At 31.0% G+C, this 21,619-nt stretch overlaps 1 long non-coding RNA gene across 7 annotated transcripts; it reads left to right on the forward strand.

Moving 5' to 3' along the window:
- Positions 1 to 7,787: 7,787 nt before the first annotated feature.
- LOC111893540 (uncharacterized) lies at positions 7,788 to 14,644 on the forward strand. 7 transcript variants are annotated; one of them, XR_006192260.2, is made up of 11 exons: positions 7,793 to 8,319; positions 8,466 to 8,515; positions 8,594 to 8,707; positions 9,242 to 11,715; positions 11,872 to 11,996; positions 12,114 to 12,153; positions 12,235 to 12,430; positions 12,531 to 13,123; positions 13,333 to 13,372; positions 13,471 to 13,587; positions 13,688 to 14,644. It is a non-coding gene; the product is annotated as an uncharacterized LOC111893540 (long non-coding RNA). The 7 variants fall into 7 exon arrangements; XR_008223970.1 differs by having other exon boundaries at positions 7,788 to 8,319; positions 9,242 to 9,323; positions 9,505 to 11,715; positions 12,531 to 13,587; XR_008223971.1 differs by having other exon boundaries at positions 7,789 to 8,319; positions 9,242 to 10,121; positions 10,215 to 11,715; positions 12,531 to 13,587.
- Positions 14,645 to 21,619: the final 6,975 nt, after the last annotated feature.

The raw sequence follows: 21,619 nt of genomic DNA on the forward strand, positions 1-21,619 counted from the left end.
CTAATACCATGCTTCCAACTACTCACAAGCAACCAATCCTCGTCGAACTTTGGATTGTCCTTTGATAGTTGTTTAATTATTTTAGTCAAAACCGATTATAGTCCTTTTTCCTTCTAAATGCGCTAGACATTTGGAAAATTTTAGAATGGTCAAATATTATAGCGTTTGCAATCGATCCTATACCCGAAGCGTATGGGACATGATGCATAATGTCTTACATGAAGATTCGATACTTTATAAATCTTCTGTCATAATGTTTTATTTTCTATGTTCTCAAAATTCGAATTGTGAAGAGGAATGCTGTAATCATAATAGAAATTTTAAGAACACACTATGTACCTTTGACTAAATTTTATTAACATTCGACAACCTAAACCTTTAGATTTGAAATGAAGCATAATATTCTCTCCCTTAATTATAGCAAAACAACTTTACAACCTTTACAACTTTGCAAGGTATAACTCTTGTTTTCTATAATTAATATTGCCAACTTGCAATACTTGCCATAATAATCATACAATCATAACTTTTATGCTCCCACTATCATGATGATTATTATAAACATAACACTTATGCTCCCACTAGCTTTGACATGTATTCAGAAACAGCTTAACTTTCAGAAAAAAAAATACTTATTGAATTTCTTAAGTTCATGTTTCTAATACTTAGTGCTTTGATAATCTTTTATCAAGGCTTCTTGAACTTATACACCTTTGCCTTAGATAGCTTATATATGTGTGTCTAAACAATTAAGACTAATTGCCAAACCTCACAATTCAAATCATGGAAAGGGATACCGTAACCATAATCGAATTCAAGAATGCAATTTTACAATCACTATCTTCTTAAAATCTTTCTTAGTGAAAGCACTTCCTCACAATCATTTTCATGAAGGAGGAAATCTTATGACACTTAGATTTAAACGATGTATGTGTTCCTATCCATGTGAATTTCTTAAAACCAAAGTTTACGACAAATTCAAACTCATATGGACTGAACTTTCTTAATCTCGATTTCTTGCCTTATGGTAGCACAGCTGCCCACCATGTCTTCTAAGTAGTTAAGCAGCTCACCTTTTCTTATCAATGTACTTTCCATTAATCAAGGTCCTTGCCTGTTATGCATTAAAATGAGAACTCATAGGACTCACATGCATAATTAACTCGATTGGATTGGCACAGAAAACAAAATAATGTCAACACGATAGGTTGTAAACCTCCACTCGTGTGCTACTGATGATGGATAAGGTTTATTTGATTTGTTCTTGAAACCTTTCAAGACCATTAAGACTCCCACTGACTCCTTGACATATAAGATTCTCTTGTCAATAACCATTTCTTGACAAACAATTATTCAAGAGTTAGTGTAGCTTTTATCAAAACACTTCATAAATTGGTCCTAGTTGGTCTTTGTCTTATCCAAGACATCACAACTTTCCATATTTGATGAATGCTATAAACCTTCTTAATACTTATCACTCAATGTCGCAATCTTAACTCTAAGACTTGTTTTGGAACGAAGTATGATTGACCTCTTGATTTAACCATTTCTCCAATCCTTGATTCCTCTTCTTAAACATACAATTGTACTAAGACTTACTTAGAGGATCAATTGAGATATGGTTCTTAATCATTAAGACCTATCATAAAGCATAAAAGCTACTCTCCCTTCTTCTTAGAATGGAGAAACTTTTATCTTTCTGCCTACTTGATTCTTCTTATTCGTTCTGCTATTGATTTAAACTTTTTTTAATCAATTCAGAATTATACTTAGTCTTATAAGTATAATCATATTTACTAAACCTTTAGCAAATCATGACGAATATTTTTGTTACTCTTGTGGTGGACTTTGATCAACACACAACTTTGTGTACTTGATCTCCTAGTCCTTCACTTGACACTTTGTCAACGAATTAGTCTAATTTCCAAATATGAAATTTCTCATTCATCATGCAACCAAGTTGCATGATTCCAAGTTTCTGTCTAATTGAAACTTGGGCGATGAGAAACTCTCCCTATTTGGTAAATTCTCGACTTTCCATAAATAACATAATAAGAACCAAATCCATTATTGCTAATATTCAAACATCAACTTTTCATATACGCCATTGCAAGGATAAATAAATAATATAAAATCAAAATTTATTTTATTGCGGAAAAATTTGTCCTTATAATGCAATTCATTGAAAAACTATGCTAATACATCTTTCTTAGCAATCTAATTCTAACTCTAAGTAGTAGCTCAAGAATCTAATCTTCGAGAAATGCGATCGAAATCCATTCCTTCACGGTTAGATTCTGCTCACTTCTTCCCTTAAGCTTCCTTTTCTTTTCTTCGATCCTACAAAACATCAATTGTAATCTTATCACATTATGTATTAAGAATCTAGAATAGAAGCTTAAAAGAGTTAGTTAATGGATTTTACCTATATTAGAGCCATACGTTTCGACTCTCCCATCTCTTAGATCTCTTAGGTAAATGGGGCAGCTTCGTCTCCAATGCCCCTTCTCTTGGCAATAAAAGCAAATTGACTCTTTTGGAACATGACATGGAACTACTTCAAACATTGCCTTTCTCTTATGAACAAACTTTTCGATCATAGCATGTTTTTCGTTGCCATTGTCCATATCCATACAGGTCTTGAAGGCAGATTCACCAATCAACTTTGCTTTTCTATTGCGCCAAACCATTGCTGATTCAGCAACAATAAGCATATAGGTGAGATCTATAAGGGTCACGTCGTGGTTCATCGTATAGTACTCTCTTACAAACTCACTATATGAGTTAGGAAGTGACTGAAGAACCCAGTCAACAGCCATCTCCTCACAGACAACAGATCCCAGCATTCTTAACCTATCAATGTGTGACTTCATCCCTAGGACGTGGGCACACACCGACTTTCCTTCTTTGTGTTTACTTGCCAAAAGGGCTTGAGTGATCTTGAACTTTTCAAGCCTTTGAACTTGTGGGTTAGGGAGAAGAATTGGAGGAGGTGGAGGAAGTGAAGCATGATTTCTTGTTCCTCGATCTAATCGTGGAATATCATCTTCATGTGGAAAGCTTGTTCCACGGGATTGGGGAAGACCATAGTTGTCGAACTTTGACATCTACAAAACGAGAGAAAACGAATTCAAGTTAGTTGATTGATTGAGTCCTTAGTAAATCACCCAAATGAGATACTAAGGCTAGAACCTAACATAATACTCTACAACTCGGGAGAGGGATGCCGTAACCCTAATTGCAGAATATTTGAAGGTAAGTGAATGAAGATTCACTAATTTCCACCATGAAAAACGAAAAAGAAATTTAAGTTTTAAATCTATGAAAACTCCTAGATCCTTTGAGATTCATTGAACTTTCAATGGCATGTTTAAATCTCGATATGCCCCTCTAGTTTGTGACTGGGATGTCGAGGATCACAAAGCGGGTGTGAATAACCATGCAAACTTACATGGTTCCCTCACATGTTACAGTCACCTATTCGATGTGCCGGTAAACCACACACACTCCACCGAACTATGACAAACATTGAGTCACCCTTTGCTACCTTTGCTTAGAACCATTTAGTGTGTCGGTAAACCACACACGCTCCACTAACGTCTTCGCAAGGGCACAAAGTGTAATTTCATGGAATTGCATCAATTCACTTTGCCTAAGTAACTAAGATTGGGATTTTGTAAAACATTTAGTTACTTTTGTACTTTATTATACTTATAATGGAAGGTTTCGTCCTATCCTACCCGTTCGGCTAATGACCCTCCACCAATCAAGAGTGCGGTGGGTAAGAGTGGATACCCATTCAATCGCCATTTTATAGGCAATTTCCTTAAACACCCCTTATAGACCAGCTTCGTGAATAAGGTCTACTAACGGTAAGACTGACTTTTACTCATATATATATATATATATATATATATATATATATATATATATATATATATATATAATGTTAGACTTTTAATGTTATATATATAGTATAGGGTGTATTTTACACTTTTAAAATATTAGGTGGTCAAATTTAACAATTATACTTTTAATTCAATTAAATTTTAAACCAAAAACTTTAAGGATTTATTAAACTCTTTTAATTATACACCTTAACTAATTAATAAAACCATAAGGGTGTGATTTGAACTTTTTCAAAACAATACTAGGGTTTTAGAATTTAACATTCCTAATTAAACTTTTAATCAACTTTTAAATTCCAAAACTTGAGGGAAAGTTTTGAAACATTTCAAAACATTAGGGTTTAGAATTTAAATATACCTCAAAATTAAACTTTTAATCAAAATTTAAATTCCAAAACTTGAGGGCAAGTTTTGAAACCTTTTTCAAAACATTAGGGTTTTAACTATTTAAATTTCAAAACAACAAAACTTTTGGGTTCAAATTTAAACTATAAAACCTAAAGGGATTAATTTGAATCTATTCCAAACTTTGTCAAGAATATTCTAGATCACATAATTCAAATAAGGCAATTAACTATAATTGGTGGTTATCTAATTAGATCTAGTTTAAATTCTTACAAGATAATGATCAAATAATTTCCATAACTTAACATATATCAAATAAGGTAACAATTATCTAATTAGATGATCAAAATCTTTTATTTTGACAAGGATAATCATAAGGGATTAACAAAATTCGAATTTTATTAAGTTTAAACAATTATGGCAATTATCCTAAGTTAAAATAGGTAAAAATCCCGAAAATCCGCCTGTCTGACAGCTAAACTCGCCGAGTCCCCTTATGGACTCGCCGAGTAGGGGCCTACTCGCCGAGTCCACAATGGGATTCGCCGAGTACATCAGGCAGGAGGCAAAAAACGATTTTTTCAAGCATGAACAAATTAACAAGGCATCAATACAATAGAAACCAATCAAGGCTCTGATACCACTGATGGGTTTTGGTCATAAGAACATCCTATGTGCTCATACAAACCCTAATGCTTGGATCTAGGTTTCTCTATTGTACATGCAAGTTATCCAAGACTATAAACCCTAATTCTAGCATACAAGTAATCATATTAACATGAGAATGGGTTTAAGATATTACCTTGATTGTTATGTAGCAATAACAATCCAATTCCTCCTTGTATTGACTTTAGAAAGCTTAGAGTCACAAATGTCACTCCTCTAATGGTTCACAAACACGATAAGCAAGAGGATGAAGAGGAGAGAGGATGGAGGCTGCCAAAAAACGTGTGAAACCCTAGAAGGTTTCTTAGCCACGTTTTTAGGTCATAAGAGATTTATATATATAGGATGCAATTAGGGTTATCTAACAAGGAAACCCTAATTTGGATGCTTAAGCCCTAAGCAACCCATGGATCACTTTCCTTAAGGCCTTGGACGATTTCTTATGGGCTTCCCCATAGAATTCGTCCACTCCTTAATATAAGACAATCCATAGCCCATATTGCAATTATCTTATAATTACAATTCCAGTCCCTTAAGTTTAATTAATCTCTTTTAGTCACAAAACTAATTACCAATTAATTCTTGACTAATATTAATTAAACAATATGATTTCTCCTTTAATATATTATTCTCATAATATATTAATAAATCATATTTAATCCTTTCTCTCCATAATTCATCATATCAAGTTGTTTTGGTGAAGGCAACCCAAAAGGACCATGCACCATCAGGTCAAGTACATACCAAAATAGTTATTGACTTAGACACTAATCCAACAATTATATCGAGAGACCTATCGCGATTATGGACCGAAAGGTGAAAGTGTTAAGGAACAAAGAGGTTCCCCTGGTTCAGGTTCATTGGCAACATCGGAAGGGGTCCGAGATGACTTGGGAGCCGGAGTCCGAGATGCGGGAACAACATCCGGAGCTATTTGAGGAGCATGACTTTGAGGGCGAAGTCTGATCCTAATTTGGGGTGAGTCCCCTATATAAGGATCATGATGGCCCCCTTTCTGGCCACCATTTCCAAAGAGAAAACCCTAAGAGTGCCCTTACCTCCGTTCTAGAGCTTGTGTGTGTGTGTTTGAGCTTTGTGAGGGTGTTTTTGTGGTTTTGAAGAGAAGAGAAGGCCTTGAAGAAGGAGAGTTGGAGTTCAAGGTTCTAGATCTGAGAAAATTTGTGTGGGAAGCTTCTCTTTGAGGTATAAAGCTTCAAAATTTACCTTTCTTTTCTTGAGTATGCTGTGATGAGCATTTTAGGGTTTTGTCCCATAAAGGTGGAGTCTTGATGAGATCTTGAACTCCAAAGTCTAGGACCAACCCCTTTTGAGTATATGAGTAGTATTATGCCATAAAAATCCAATCTTGGTTGGTGAAATCACTCCATGCAAGAGTTATGAAACCCTTAGGACAAAACAGTTTGTATTTTTGAGAATCGAGACTTTCAGCCATGCAAAGGCTTAAAGTCGATGACTTTATGGATTGAGAGGCATTAGAAGGTCTAGATCTGAGATATGGTCTTATGTTTTAACTGATTAAGACCATGAGTATAAGAAGAGTAAAACTGGGGAGTATAGTGGGCGTAATTCCCAGTACGTGCCGCGTAGGGGCCAAGCACCCTGTTTCTGGATAGCAGCCGAGTACGCCCATCGTAAGGAGTTGAAACGCTCAACGTACTCCCTCCTATTGACTTTTTTTTTTACTTTTAGGGTTTGGTCAAGATTGAGGACTATTAAGCTTTGGAGGGGTAAAATGGTCTTTTACCCTTCTATGAGTTGTTGAAGGCTTAGTATAGCTTCTTGAGGGCTAATACTAATTAGGGACAGTTATTATGTGTTAGGCAGGAGCTAGACCGGGGAGTAGAGATCAAGATCTCGAGTGCGAGATTTTCATTCATTAGCTTACGAGGTGAGTCTTCTCACTATACTTACCTTGAGTGGTAATTCTTATGTGTGACCAGAGGGTCTTGTGTGCATGAGCTGTGTAATGAGATATCTTGCTAATCATTTGTGTTATGCATTTTGTGTATTATATTGTGATGCTGAGTTGAGGAACCGGAGGGTCCATTTGTGTTGTGGGACCGGAGGGTCCCACTGAGACACATCGACCAGAGGGTCTTATTGAGTTATGGCCTCGAGTAGCTAATGTGTTGTGTGTGGTATTTTGGGGAACTCACTAAGCTGTTATGCATACCATCTATGTGTTTCTGGAAGTTCCGAAGATCACGGCACGGCACCGGCATGATTCTACACACTGGTAGGAGATTGTTTTTATGGTTCTGGGATTCTGTTTTATTTGTTGACATTTGAGCCATATGTGATTTTGAGAATTATGAAACAAGTTTTATTGTGTTTAAAATGAAATTTTTGTTTAAGAATTTACGTCGTTACAGAAGAACTGAATTTTGTTATAATGTGGTGTATGTGCGTCGATTGTAAAAGTGTACAATGCTTCGTTTTGTTGTTGATTGCTTTAAATTCCAACGCTTTAGATTGGTTCATTGGTTTTTTGATTAATAATAGTTATCTAGTGAACTTATATATATATATATATATATATATATATATATATATATATATATATATATATATATATATATATATATATATATATATATATCTTTACTATCTTATAAAAGAAATCTCATTATTTCTATAAATAGATTGAATATAATAATATTATTTTTTTAAGACGTCCAAACCATTAAGCTGATAGTACAAGTACCTACCAATAAAATATTAATAATTATTTGAATTAACCCAATTAGGTTAAATCGTACAAACAACGTATACAAGTAGCTAATGCGATACATAAAAGATCTTTGACCCGATTCCTTTATCTTTCCCTCTTATCTTTACATTCCAGTTGACTAACTCACTTGATTCCTTATAAATCTGCATTAACATTTCAACAAACGTGCTGAACTTTTCCTATATCTAAGCTGAATATAAACATCATAAATAAATTGAAGGCAGTAAGGCACATAATATTAAATTCCTTTGTCCATTGGATTCCTCCATCTTCTGAGTCCCTTCGTTCTCTCCCACTTCTTCATGTCTTTTGAAATAAAGAAACCCTAATGCCGCTAGACTCTGTCTCTCTCTCTCTCTCTCTCTCTCTCTCTCTCTCTAGCATTGTTGCCACCAAAATCAACCACCTCGTTTTTCTCAATGCTACAACGACCCCAACCCATCTGGCAACGATTTCCGTAAGCAACTCAGGTTTACCCTTCCAACCCACAGGTTTCTTGATTTGTGTTGTCCTATTTTGGGTTTTTCTTAATAATATGTTGCAACGATCCTCACCCCCACCACTAACCAGTAACTAGCACCGCCATAGAAATCCCACAACTCTTCGTCGATGTTCGATTTCTTTGGTGATGGAACCCATCTCTATAAGGTACTCACCATAGCTTTTTTTTGTTCCTCTATCTAACTTACTGTGTATATCGATAGTTGACCCTCCTGCCTCACATCTTCGAGTTTCAAGGTACAACTTTGGGAAAGTAAAGATATGTTTGTTTTTTTTTTCATGTATTTCTGAAGATTCAAGCTACAACTGTGGGAAATCAACAATAATTAGTTTGTTTTTCCCGGTATGTTTCTAGATTCAAGCTAGAAATTTGGGAAATTATCTCAGTTTGTTTTTATATTTCAGACTTATTTGCTTGCAGATCCAAAGGCAAGAGAGATTGACACACTAAAAATGAACTACAAAGCTCCATGAAGCAACTCTGGAGAAACTTGAGTTAGTGAAAACAGAATCTGAAAGTTTATCATCACAGAAGGTAATAAAATGTGAGAAAAATAAGAAACTAAATGTGATTGTGGGTTAGAATGAAACAACTCAAAAGTGGTTAAGGTGATGTTGTAAGCCTAAAAGGTTTTGTATTTATAATTTCCTATTCCTAATGAAATATATAATGAATCAGGTCCACCTCCTACCAGGAAACTTGCAACTTTGTTGTATAGACTAAGAAGAACGCATGTGGTTGCTAAAATTAAGAGTTACTAGACTAAAACAACAATGTAGTCAAAGCAGAAATTGTAAAAAGTGTGCTTAACTCAACGGATGATATTTTTTTATTTGTTTTATTGTCATATATCTTTGCTTATATCAACCGATCTTGTACATATGTTGCATAAACTAAGGTGGCATTTTGTTGCATAATTTAATCATAACATTTGATGTTTTTCTTTTCGGTTCACTAGAACATCTTTCTAATGGGTATCTTTTTATTTATGTTAGTTTAATTTCTCTTCGTGCCTCACAAAGCGTAAAATGAATGACACATTTTTACCCTTGTATTGTATGTTCACAGCTATATGCAAACTATGCCATTGGTAAAGATGTCCATGTCATGAAAGCAGTGGTTGGAGAAGAAGCCTTCTTCTGAGGATCCGGTCAGTTTCACTTTCTCTATCTAAATTACAATCATGGTTCTTAATGAGATAAAACTTGTTGGACTTGTAGTGGCGTGTGAAAAAAATCGTAAGGAATTAGCATTTGATAAAAAAGGAAAATTCATTATTTGAATTTTTTGTGTTTTTCTATGTTTAACCTTTTATAAACGTGGGTGATCAGGAAAATTCATTATTGGATATTGATGCTACATTATATAAATCAGGTAAATGGTATAATTTACAAATTAGTATAAGTTTTAGATTTATGTTTCAATTTATGGTCTCTATCTTAAGCAACAATTTCCTTACAAAGGAAAAAAGGAGTTACTTTGGAATTTATTTAGCGCAATAATATGATGTTAGAGTTGATTTTTGTGCCCGTGAAACAAATTCAGACGAAGGAAGCGAATTGAAAACCCTATAGCCTAGACGATTTCAATGCTTGAAACAAAGAGGTTTAATTCGGGTATTTTTGTGATTACCTTTAATTTCATGTTTTATTATGTTTAATTTCGTTTTTTAATTATCCATGGTTAATGTAATTTTTTTTAACAAGATATGGTCGAGATCTCAATTTTTCTTTCTTTTCATGTTTGTGTTAATTTGTTACGGTTTTATCATATATTTTTGTTTATTGTTCAAATTATAAAGATAGTTTTTGTAGTTACAGGAAAATGAATTCTACCGGCTGTTCCCGGTTTCACAAAAATGTTTCCATTTGTTGTTTCTCTCTGACAGTTGATTATGTGGAGGATCCAATCACCCAATGGAGTATAGGAGGATATTCTCAAGCTTCAGGTAATCCTGTTTATCTTGCTAATTTTCTATATAGTTCCCTTTACTTTGGTATTTTGATGGTCTATATAATGTTTTATACTTTCTTCCTTGGAGCTTTTTGGTTTGAATCCAATCATCTTTATGGCTTTTATTGCTTGATTCGGGTTTGAGATTCTTGGAATTACATGATTGGTGGTTCAGACTTTGGAGGTACCATTGCCTTACAAGTTTCATCTTATGTAAATCCGACTTTATAACCTATCAATCTGGATGGTCTTACTCTGCTATGTAAAAGTTTATTGTAATATGGTATTTGTTGGATAAGTACTTTATGTCTACAGTTTGTCAATTTTCTCAACTTCATTGTTCCTTAGTCATTAATTTTACAAAATAAATGAGCAACTTTTCTAATATAAACAGTTTATATTATTGTTACATAAATTAAATGCAAAATAATATTTGACTTTTTTAAAAAAATATCGTTAAGGAACAAATCTAGAGAAAAAATATGACACGCTTTAAAAAACGAAATGTCAAAAGAAAATTATTTGAAAAAAAAGAAACTAATTAACGCTTGGAAAGTATTTTCCAAAATGAAACTAATATTCGCCTGTTCATAAAAACCCTAAGAACTTTATAATGGCGTTGCAATTCGGGATAACCAGAAACATACCAGAACAATGTGTCCGACCTTTGTGGAATGCAATCGAGTTCCGATGCATTTCATGTTCTTTAGATGATGACATGTTTCCGTATAGAAACTAATCGGTGAAACGAATATAATAGCCAAAAGAAACTAATTGGCGAAAGGAAACTAATTTCCAAAAGAAACTACTAGTTGCCGCAAAATCGATTAATAACATAATGTATATGTTTTGTGTTCCTTGAAATATAACATGTTTTCCGAATAAAGTAATCGTTGAAACAAACTAATTGTCGAATGAAGTTATTCGCCGCCGCCGCTTTGCGCGGGTAAACGGCTAGTATATATATATATACAAATCTTACTATTTCTAAAAATAGATTTAAGACGTCCAAATGTTTAAGCTTAAAGTACAACCGAACACAAAAGAAAAATATAATAATAAAAGTTTAAGACGTTTAGTTTAAATATTTAAGCATTAAATACAATTAATCAATGCATAGCATCCTTAATTGTCGTGACTTTTTGACCGACCCATGTCTCGCTTACTTAATTTTTTATTTCTCTTTTTATCTTGAACTTTGACCTGATCTTTTTTGTTTGAATTTAAAACACACCAAACATCGGAGTATAGTTGCGATCTTTGAATTCCAAAATTTCAAAAACTGAATATAATAACTCTTCAAACAACTTCCACTAGAATTCTAACGCCTCCCATCATTGCCAACACCCTCCTCGTCGACCGCTCTCACTGCTTCCATGGCCCCAGCTTACTATCCATCGTCAACACCATCCACAGTTACCACCAGCTCATTCCTATTGCACATCGCCTTCCAAAAACCCTAAAGTCTCCCCTCCCCACCATACGCCACCACAGTCGTACGCCTCTCTCCAGGAACCATAAAAACCTTGGATTTCAACTTCTTCGCCGTTGGCACCACATACGCACCACCAAAAACCAATCACAGAAAAGTAATATTTATTCATCTCTTCTCTCTCTCTCTCTCTCTCTCTCTCTCTATATATATATATATATATATATATATATATATATATATATATATATATACAAAATCCTGTCTATCTATACCATCTCTCTAATTGTGTTTATATGATATGGTTTTTCAGGCCATATAACGAATGTGGTTGAAACAAACATTAAAGGGACTATAATTTCCAGAAATGTTGCCACCACCAACTAACGCTACACTCCTCTCTTACTTTCTCTAAAAATCCATAAACCACGTCCACATGTACACTCACCACCATTCTCTTTCTTTTGTCTTTGATTGGACTCTTGCCATGTCTCCTTGCTTCTAATTTTCTTTCTCAAATCATAATTTATGTTTTTTTGTTACTTAAAATCTTAGGATCCAAATGGAATTTGACTTAGATTCTCTTTGATTCCAGGTAAAGTTTCTGACCCATCTTCTCATTTATTTTAAACCCAAATGGAGTTTTTAGAGCTTCGTATTTGTTCCAAATTTGCAGGTTTTTACTGGATCACAAAGGGCAATTGAGGTAGTTTTCCGCCGTAAGAAGTATTTTGAGTAATACTTTACGCAGGGGTGTATATGTATAATCATGGGTTTGGTGGTTTTTTTTGGTTGAGGATTAAGTTGCGATGAATGAAAAATGTGGGCTTGAATTCCTCACAAAAAGAACTGGGCTTTGATGTTCAGCTTAGGTAAGAAAGCCATGGACGTTTGATCTTTTTTCTTTAAATTTGAAATCGCTTTCCCCATCTCATTCTTTATCCAATTGATTGATTGATTGATTTTTTGCAGATTTTGAATTTCACTCGAATCTCATTCCATAATTTCAGTGTTTTCATGGGAGAGAGAAGAAGGCTTCTATAACATAGCTCGATGGTCAATCTGGCATGTTTAAACGTTCGACTTATTTTCCTTGAAGTTCCATCGCCCTCTCTATCATGTTTCATGTACACTGGAACGCCAACGATCCTCTCTCCTTCGCTTCACCAAATATGTTTTTTTTTAGTTTTCTCATAGTAAAAGTCTGATATACCCTTATCGAAATTATATTAGAATTTTTATTTTAAAGTTAATTTCGTTCAGCTGTTGCACCTGCTTGGACTCCATTTTTGAAATTGGTGTTTGGCATTCATGCTGAGTGTCCAAAAGTTGAGGTTCTTCTAGGCTTCTAGCAACATGTTTTATCAGACCATAACTTCTATTTTCTTTATCTTTTTTCTTTTCTAATTTTTGTTTTTATTAGTGATATGTAAATTTAACCAGGTTCATGAGGCGAAATTGTAAAATCTAAGTTAGAAATGGAGATTGTGATTATGGTTCATTGGACAAAACTGTGAATTACAACAGGATCAACCGAATGTGATGACTTTTGGTTTTGTTCAAATGTAAGTTAGAAATAGAGATAGTATTATTTCTTTCTTCTAGGATGTCTAAGTTTTTCATATAAGCTTAAATTTATGCACTGTGGCTTTGGTTTTTTTTATCATGTCATACATGACATATATATTCTTTTTAGGGTCATTGATTTTAAAAAATTAGCTACATTCCAACTTCAAATTTCTGATTTTTAACATGCTATCATGGCTTCATGCAGAGAATCTATGATTTTGAAGTTGCTTTACCACTAACTATTGGTAGTTGTTTATCTAATCTAAAAATGGTTCATGTTTCTAACATTGTTGAAATGCTCTTTTTTCATCGTAACACTACTTTTACTTTTACATTTTGATAGGAGATTAGCAGCACTAAAAGCACTTATTCAACTTTGGCAGTTATGCAAAAGGTTTTCATCTTTCATGAGGCATTTTCTACAAATTCCGCTGAAGAGCTTGAGGAAATATAAAGAGATGTAAGATTTAATTTAAAACTTGTTGTTGTTGAATTTGTGTTTACATTTAGCTCTTATGCTTTTCTTTAAAATGACATCATTTGTTCTTATGTCTTTACAGGACCACTGTATTTGGTGCTTTTACTTTGGACTTAAGAAATCATGAAAACTTTTCATACTAACTAGAGCGGTACATGTATATTTACGAGGTTATATCCATCTCTTCTCTCTCAACAAATCAATTGGAGAAACGATAAGATTTGTTTGTAACGTTTTAGTACATTTATTTATAAAAATCATTAATAAAATTTTATTTGAATTTTGGGTCATCATGTGAGGTAAATGTCTCTACTTTTTGAAAGTATAAAGGTGTAATTAGGTTGATTTTTGAGCTACAACTTCTTTTTAAGAAAAAGAAGTACAATGTTGTAGATGTTAATAGTAAGAATAAAACTCTTTTCTTGGAAAAGGTTGGTCAAAAGATAGACCATGCGTGAATTTTCACAATTTTGTTGTTATTAGAAATTACGTAAAGAGAAACATGGCCTTAGCCAAACTAAGAATTAGAATTTATAATTGAAGGGTTTTTACTCTAATATTAAGGTGTTGTAGCAGGAGTTGATTCTTTTTACCTATCAAATATACAGTGAGTTTTATCATTTTTAATTTTTCCTAAGGTATGAAGGTTGAGAAATAGCAATGTACTTTCATTTGTTTGTCTAATAACATCTTACTTTCATTTCTTATTTTTAATTTCTTTTTATGTTATTTTATTTTCTTTCCTATTAAAATTTTAGACTTTGAAAGTACAATGTTATAATTGAGGTAGAATGCTCTTTCTTGCATTTAGCTCAATCATGATTCATGAGTATGGTTGTAATCCAATTTCATTTCTAATTTTATGCAGGTGGATTTGGGGGTCAATGAGATTACATTGTTAAGAGTACAATTGTAAATCAATTTCACAACAAGCTCTTAATCTTGCTGTTAAAATGTATTTGAACATGTAAATATTTTGATGAAAGTAATAATATGTTGACGCCAAAATGTTGCTGAAAATTTAAATAGTTTTTGTCAATATCTTGCAGAAAAGGGTAAAATGATGCTGTGAAAATGCATTTTTTTTTTCTTTTGCCATTTTGAAGCCGTTGTTTATACGACATTTTGTCCATAAAGGTAAAACATAAAATAAGTTAAATAACAGATCAAGTGCTTGATTAAGAGAAGAGTCCATTTGAGTCTGGCATTATGATGTTTCTTTTAATTTGTTTATTGCAAAACTTCTAAACATCAAACTTATCGTAAATTAAAATATTTATTTAATGAAAGTACCATTTACATGTTTAGCAACTGTAGATAATTTATGTAGGTTAGTTGTTTTAATGGGAAATTGTGTTCATATAAAGTTAGGTCACATGCAACTTACAAGTCATAAATTAATGTTGACTTATTTTTAACGAACAAGCAAGAAGCAAGAGAAATATGAGGTTTTGAAAGAAACAATTTATTTTGGAATTTAGGGTATAATCATATAAATCTTACCTATCAATCATGGATTAATTAATTTGATTTTATTTACAACAAAAATAACCAAGAAATAGATTTAAATTGTAGCGCGGTAGTGAAAAAATAAATTTTGGAATTTAGGATAAAGGGTCACGGGTCATGGGGTGGGAAAGTCTCAACAAATAAAAACGCCATTACGTTATTTAGCTAATTCAAATGTTATGCATGTATTAAGTAAAAATGAACAACCTAATATTTATCTACATTAAATGGTAGCATTATTAAGTTCATTAAGTTAAAAAAAACAATAATTAAATAAATAACAAACCAAATTGTATATTGAAGTGATATTTAAGTTTTAAAATTTAAAAAGATAATAACAAACTTATTTTTCCTATTATAATTACTACTAACTTGGTGAATATTAAAATATCATACTGACGTACCGGTATTTTAACACAACATTTTGAGTTAACCAAACCAACAACCTATTCTTATTTTTAAAACAAAACAATAATATATTTTTATTGCCAACAAAAAAACAACATATTGTAATTTAACACAACACATTGTATATGTGCTAATGTTAATGATATTCATAGATGTCATGTGTACTACAAAGGACATGTAACACAAAACATTGTATTACATTTCCTTTGGATTTTGACATTCTTGATTGAAACTATTCATGTCACATCAAAAAGAAACTAATTATCTTTTGGAAACTATTCATCAAAATAAAATTAATTGTCGTCAGCTACTTTGCATGTGTACATATTCCTCTACCACTTTTAGATGATCACAAGTGTAATAAAATTTAATCCACCCTTATATTATAAAAATGTTTAATAACAAATTTTCATCCAAAATATTATATGTTAACAAGCTTAAACGTAAACGATTGTTCTATATTTGATCTAGGACTGAACATACTTGAGTTTTCAATTCATGACTAAGGCTTTTCCAAAATCGTTATCGACCAAACTTTGAAAATTATGACTTTATCAACAAAATTGTTAAAAAAATACTAAATTTTCTGAACAACATAAATACGAAAAACAAACATGAATTGTGCTCACCCATAAAATAAGTATTTGTCAGTTCATTGTGTTTTTCTAAGAATGACATGTTTCCGAATGGAATTTCTTCGTCACCGTTGTTTTGCGCGGGTAACGGCTAGTGTATATATATATATATATATATATATATATATATATATATATATATATATATATATATATATATATATATATATATATATATATAGGGAATGGTTCAAATGATATTTCAAAAAGGTTAAGAACCCCGGAAACAATTTTTAAAATGTTCTCATTAACGACATTTTGAACAAATTCAAGATTTATATTGTATTAAGCAAACTTTTCTACTCTATAGTTTACAAACTACTTGTCACTTGTTGTTGAACTACCATCTGACCGTCGTCGGACCACCGTTGAACCGTCGCTGGACTAACAGTAAATTCAATAGCATTTTTTGTTGTATTCACGACTTAATAGAACAAACGTTGTAGCTCTAGTTTCTTTGGTAATATTTTTCATTTTCCAGCCAAAATATTCAAAATTTTTGTAAGAAAAACGTAAAGAATTATATCTTGAAAAAATCAATTTCCTTTTTCTAAATTGCAGATTTTTTTTAAAAATATATAGTGTATAATAAATATTCACAGTTAAAAATATAATATTCACAGTTTAATAAACATAATAATTTACTAATTCACAATTTAATATATTCATGCATACCTTCATTCATATTTTAACATAAAATTTATATAAACTATACAATTTAATACGGTAAATTTTTAGTTTAATAAATCAAATTCACAACATAACATAATATAATTCATTATACACTAATTTACATATTTAAAGAAGTCAAACTCAAGCTCCCCCACGACCACCACGACCAACTACCACACTTCACCACTAATCGTCCGTACCAACGTCACAAACATAATTTCTTCCAAATTAAATCTCTATATAAAATCATTGGTTGACGTCTTAAATATTATTTTCACAGTTTAATAACCTGGTTAATTTATCTATTCAGAGTTTAATGCAAAATAATTATAAAGATTAATACATTCTTATATGCACTAAGTTCATTAAAAATTAACAACTTCATACAGTCAATTCACATTCATATAGTCAACTCACAGTTTAGTAGTGAACTTAATCTTAATATAATAAATTCACAATTTAATGCAAAAAAATTATACATTCACAACCATATTCTCAATTTAAGGGGAAAACTGCAATAAAATCCATACATATTGACCTCATAATCGAATTAGTCCTTATATCTTTTTTTTTTATTGAATTATTTCCCAAAAGCCGGTAATCATATTCAATTTAACACTTTTACCTGGTCAACAAGTCATATGACTTTCAAAAATTACACTTTTAGCCCAGATTTCAAAAAAATTTACAAATTTGGTCCAAAATCTACACTTTTGACCCAGAATTTATATTTTATTACAAATCTGCTAAAAAATTTACCCTTTTTGCCCAAAATTTAGAATTTTGTTATGAATTCATCATAACTTTTGTTTTTACAACTTTTTTTCTCAAAATTTTGTTTGAATATGTTTTTTCTTTATAAAATCATATTTATACAAAAAAAACATATTTAAAAAAAAACTTATACTTCCTATATAAAAACTTAAAAAAAAATTGTATACGAAATACCTATTTAGAAAAATAGGTATTTATTATATACATAAATATATACAAATCCGTTTTATAAAAAAAAAATGTATACAGACATGTATTTTACAAAAAAAAAAAATGAATCCGAACAACTATTTTATTATAAATACATTTGTATGCAAACACATATTTATATATATATATATATATATATATATATATATATATAGATATATATATATATATATCTATATATATATATATATATATATATATATATATATATATATATATATATATATATATATATATATATACAAACACCTATTTCATAGTAAACGTATTCATTTCTTTTGTAAAAACATATATATATATATATATATATATATATATATATATATATATATATTATAAACACCTATTTTATAATAAATGCATTCGTATTCAAACACGTTTTTATAAAAGATATTTAAACAAACACCATAGCTTTCCTTCCCCATAGCGACCCACAACCATCACAAATCACCAACTTCAACCACTCGTCTTCCCTTTCACCACCATTTCTCATTGCTTTTTTTCTTTCCCATGAAATATCTAGCAACCAACATTACCCATCCATATGATTATCTTCACCTACTGTAGTAACATTGCCTGACAACCACACTTTATAAACCACCAAACATTGTCTCCGACCACCAATCGCTACGTTATTGCTCACCAACATCACCCAGCCCTATGGTTAAGCAGAAGGTGGTATTTGCTGGTGGTTTGGCGATGTTCTCAAACTTCGATGTTGGGTGCGATGAAGCTAATGGCGGAAGAGGATTGCGATGTAGATGTTTGGGATAGAGTGATAATGGTGGCTCAAGGTATTAAGGTTGAGATGGTGTGTTATACAACTGTGAAATGATTTATGTAATTATAGGATTTTAAATTAATAATATTTAATTGATTTAAGTTTCCTGAATTTGTTGAAACTTCTAAAGAGAACTAAATGATTATTATGATAATTTACCTATATATCCTTATCTATTTATTGTTTGAGAACGAATTATACAATAACACAATACTTATTGGTTATATATTGTCTTAGCTATATATATATATATATATATATATATATATATATATATATATATATATATATATATATATATATATATATATATATATATATAATTTCTTTGGAATCATAAAGATTTTACATTTATTAAATACTTAATAAATACCTATTTTTATAAATAGATATTTTGTATACAAAAATGTTTTTTGTATATATATATATATATATATATATATATATATATATATATATATATATATAAAGTAAGATTTCTATGTGAAAATATGTTATTTTTTATAAATATGATTTTATAAAGAAAAAACATAATATAAATTTTTTTTGAGAAAAGAAGTTGTAAAGCAAACTAAATTTAGGATGAATTCAGAAAAAAAAATCTAAAATTTGGTCCAAAAGGTTAATTTTTGACCAAATTTGTAATAAAATTTAAATCTAGTCCACAAGTGTAAATTTTGGACCAAATTTCTAATAAGATTCGAAATTTGGGCCAAAAATAAATTTTTTGAAAGTTGGATGACCTGTTGACCGGGTAAAATGGTTAAATTATATGCGGTTACCGGTTTTTGGAACTTAATTGAATAAAAATACATATATAATGACTAAATCGATTATGAGTTAAATATTTAAGGACATTATTGTAGTTTTCCGCAACTTAAAACTTAGATGTATACCTTAAAACTTAGATGTATACCTTCGGATCTATATGCTATTGCTTCTTTAAAAAATTATTTACACAAATAATCATAATTTAAATTTTATACACTTTATCTAAAATTAGATTAAATCATATATGTGTATAAAGTTTCTTTTATCTTATATTTCAGAAGAAAAATAAAATTAATAAAAAAAATTACAGCTTAATACAGTTAATTCACAACTTATTAAAATCAATTCACAATTTACTACGGTCAATTCATAGCTTTATATAGTCAAATAATAATTTAATACATAAAATTCATAGCTTAATATGATAATTTCAAAGTTTTATTCAAAAAATAAACATTCACGGCCGAATTCTAAACTTAAATGTTATATTTCAAAACTTTAATTCACAGTTTAATAAAACAAATTTAGGTTTCTCATTCACAATATTTACATCTTAACACATAATTGATTGTGTTGAAACATTTCATCGGATACATTGTGTGCACCACGCAAATTCACAATTTAATAGAGCATTTTAGAATTCCATTCACAAACTAATAATCAATTAGGACTCTCATTCATAGTATTCATAACATAAAAACATATTAATTCATGCATTCACAGTAACTAACTTAAATAGAACTAAACAATAATTGAAACATTAAAAACACAACAATTCAAAGCTTTAAAAAAAATCAAAATTCATGTTATTTTAGAAAACACTAACATAATAATACACATTCTAAATTCAATTCACAGCTTAACAACAATAAAACATAAAGTGTGAATAAAAATTTGATGCACACATCATAAAAATAACAAAATAAACGTGGATTAACAACTTAATAGTAGAAAAAACTATTTTTAACAAAAGTAAACAACAAATAAGAGATTAGAACATTAAATTCACAGCTTAACATGAAGAAAAAAATGTAAACAAATACCGACATACTTGATGTATTTCACCAGAGATTAGAGATAAAAAGATGGAGAATATTTGACAGTGTTTAATAGAGCAGCGAAGCAACAAAAATGGTGGCGGTTGATGATGGTCTCAGATCCGGTCTCAATCTTGTTGGAGCTCTGTTAGATTTCTTGAGATCTTGTGGCAACTAGAATTTCATTTGTGAACATGCTTGAAAACAGAGAACAAAATCTAAATAAACAAAAAAAAAAATCTTCAGAGGATTTAGACATGGAGAACCAAAAGGAAATAAAATATGAAGGTTTTAAACTAGATTTGAAGGAAATCAGATCTAGAATCACGAGCATGAACAACGAAACGAAACAAAATTATGGAGGCGAAGCAGATATGGAGGGGTAGTCAAGATACGATGGCGATGACGCATATTGACGTGGTACATGTCAGAGGTTCAGTGGTGACGTCGGAATCTCGAATAGAAGGCCATATAGTCAGCCATGGATGTTTAACTGGAGATCTGATATAGATCTAGTCATATAAGATGTAGATTTAGTCAAATCTGATGTAGATATGGTGATTTCTAATGTGGATCTAGCAAGATCTGATATAGATATGAATATTTACCGAGGGTTGGAGAAGGATGTGGTGATTTATGGCGGTAATAGAAATCGATAAAGGAGTTGGTGGTGGCGGTGGTGCTGTCGACATAGGAGACGACGGTGGTAAGTCACCGGAGCAAAGTTGCTGGTGGTAAGGGCGGTAGAAATGGTGGATGTTATCTGATGAAGGAAGAAGCAAAGATGAAGATATGTTTAGAGTCATGTGAAAGAATGGTTTGGTGATGGTTATATTAGAAAGAGGAAGTGATATTGCCCAAAATATCTTTATTGCTTTTTGGACATTTATCAAAAATAAAAAAAAAAAATCAAAATATTAGTATATATGAAATACCTATTAATTATAACTTAAAAATAATTGGTTCTTATAACTCTTAAACTTTAGTGGCTCTCATTTGTTCTTTTACCAGTATATATATATATATATATATATATATATATATATATATATATATATATTTAAAGAACCATTTCATACCCGACACATTGTTACTCCAAAACATGCTACATGCATATTCATAAACATATTATATTTTACATTGATGGTCTTATTACACAAGACTAGATACAAAACAACTAAGTTTTAATATATTAAAAAACTACCCAGGATTATAAT

The sequence above is a fragment of the Lactuca sativa genome, chromosome 1 (assembly GCF_002870075.4).
Source record: "Lactuca sativa cultivar Salinas chromosome 1, Lsat_Salinas_v11, whole genome shotgun sequence".
In the NCBI taxonomy this organism is placed as follows: Eukaryota; Viridiplantae; Streptophyta; class Magnoliopsida; order Asterales; family Asteraceae; genus Lactuca; species Lactuca sativa.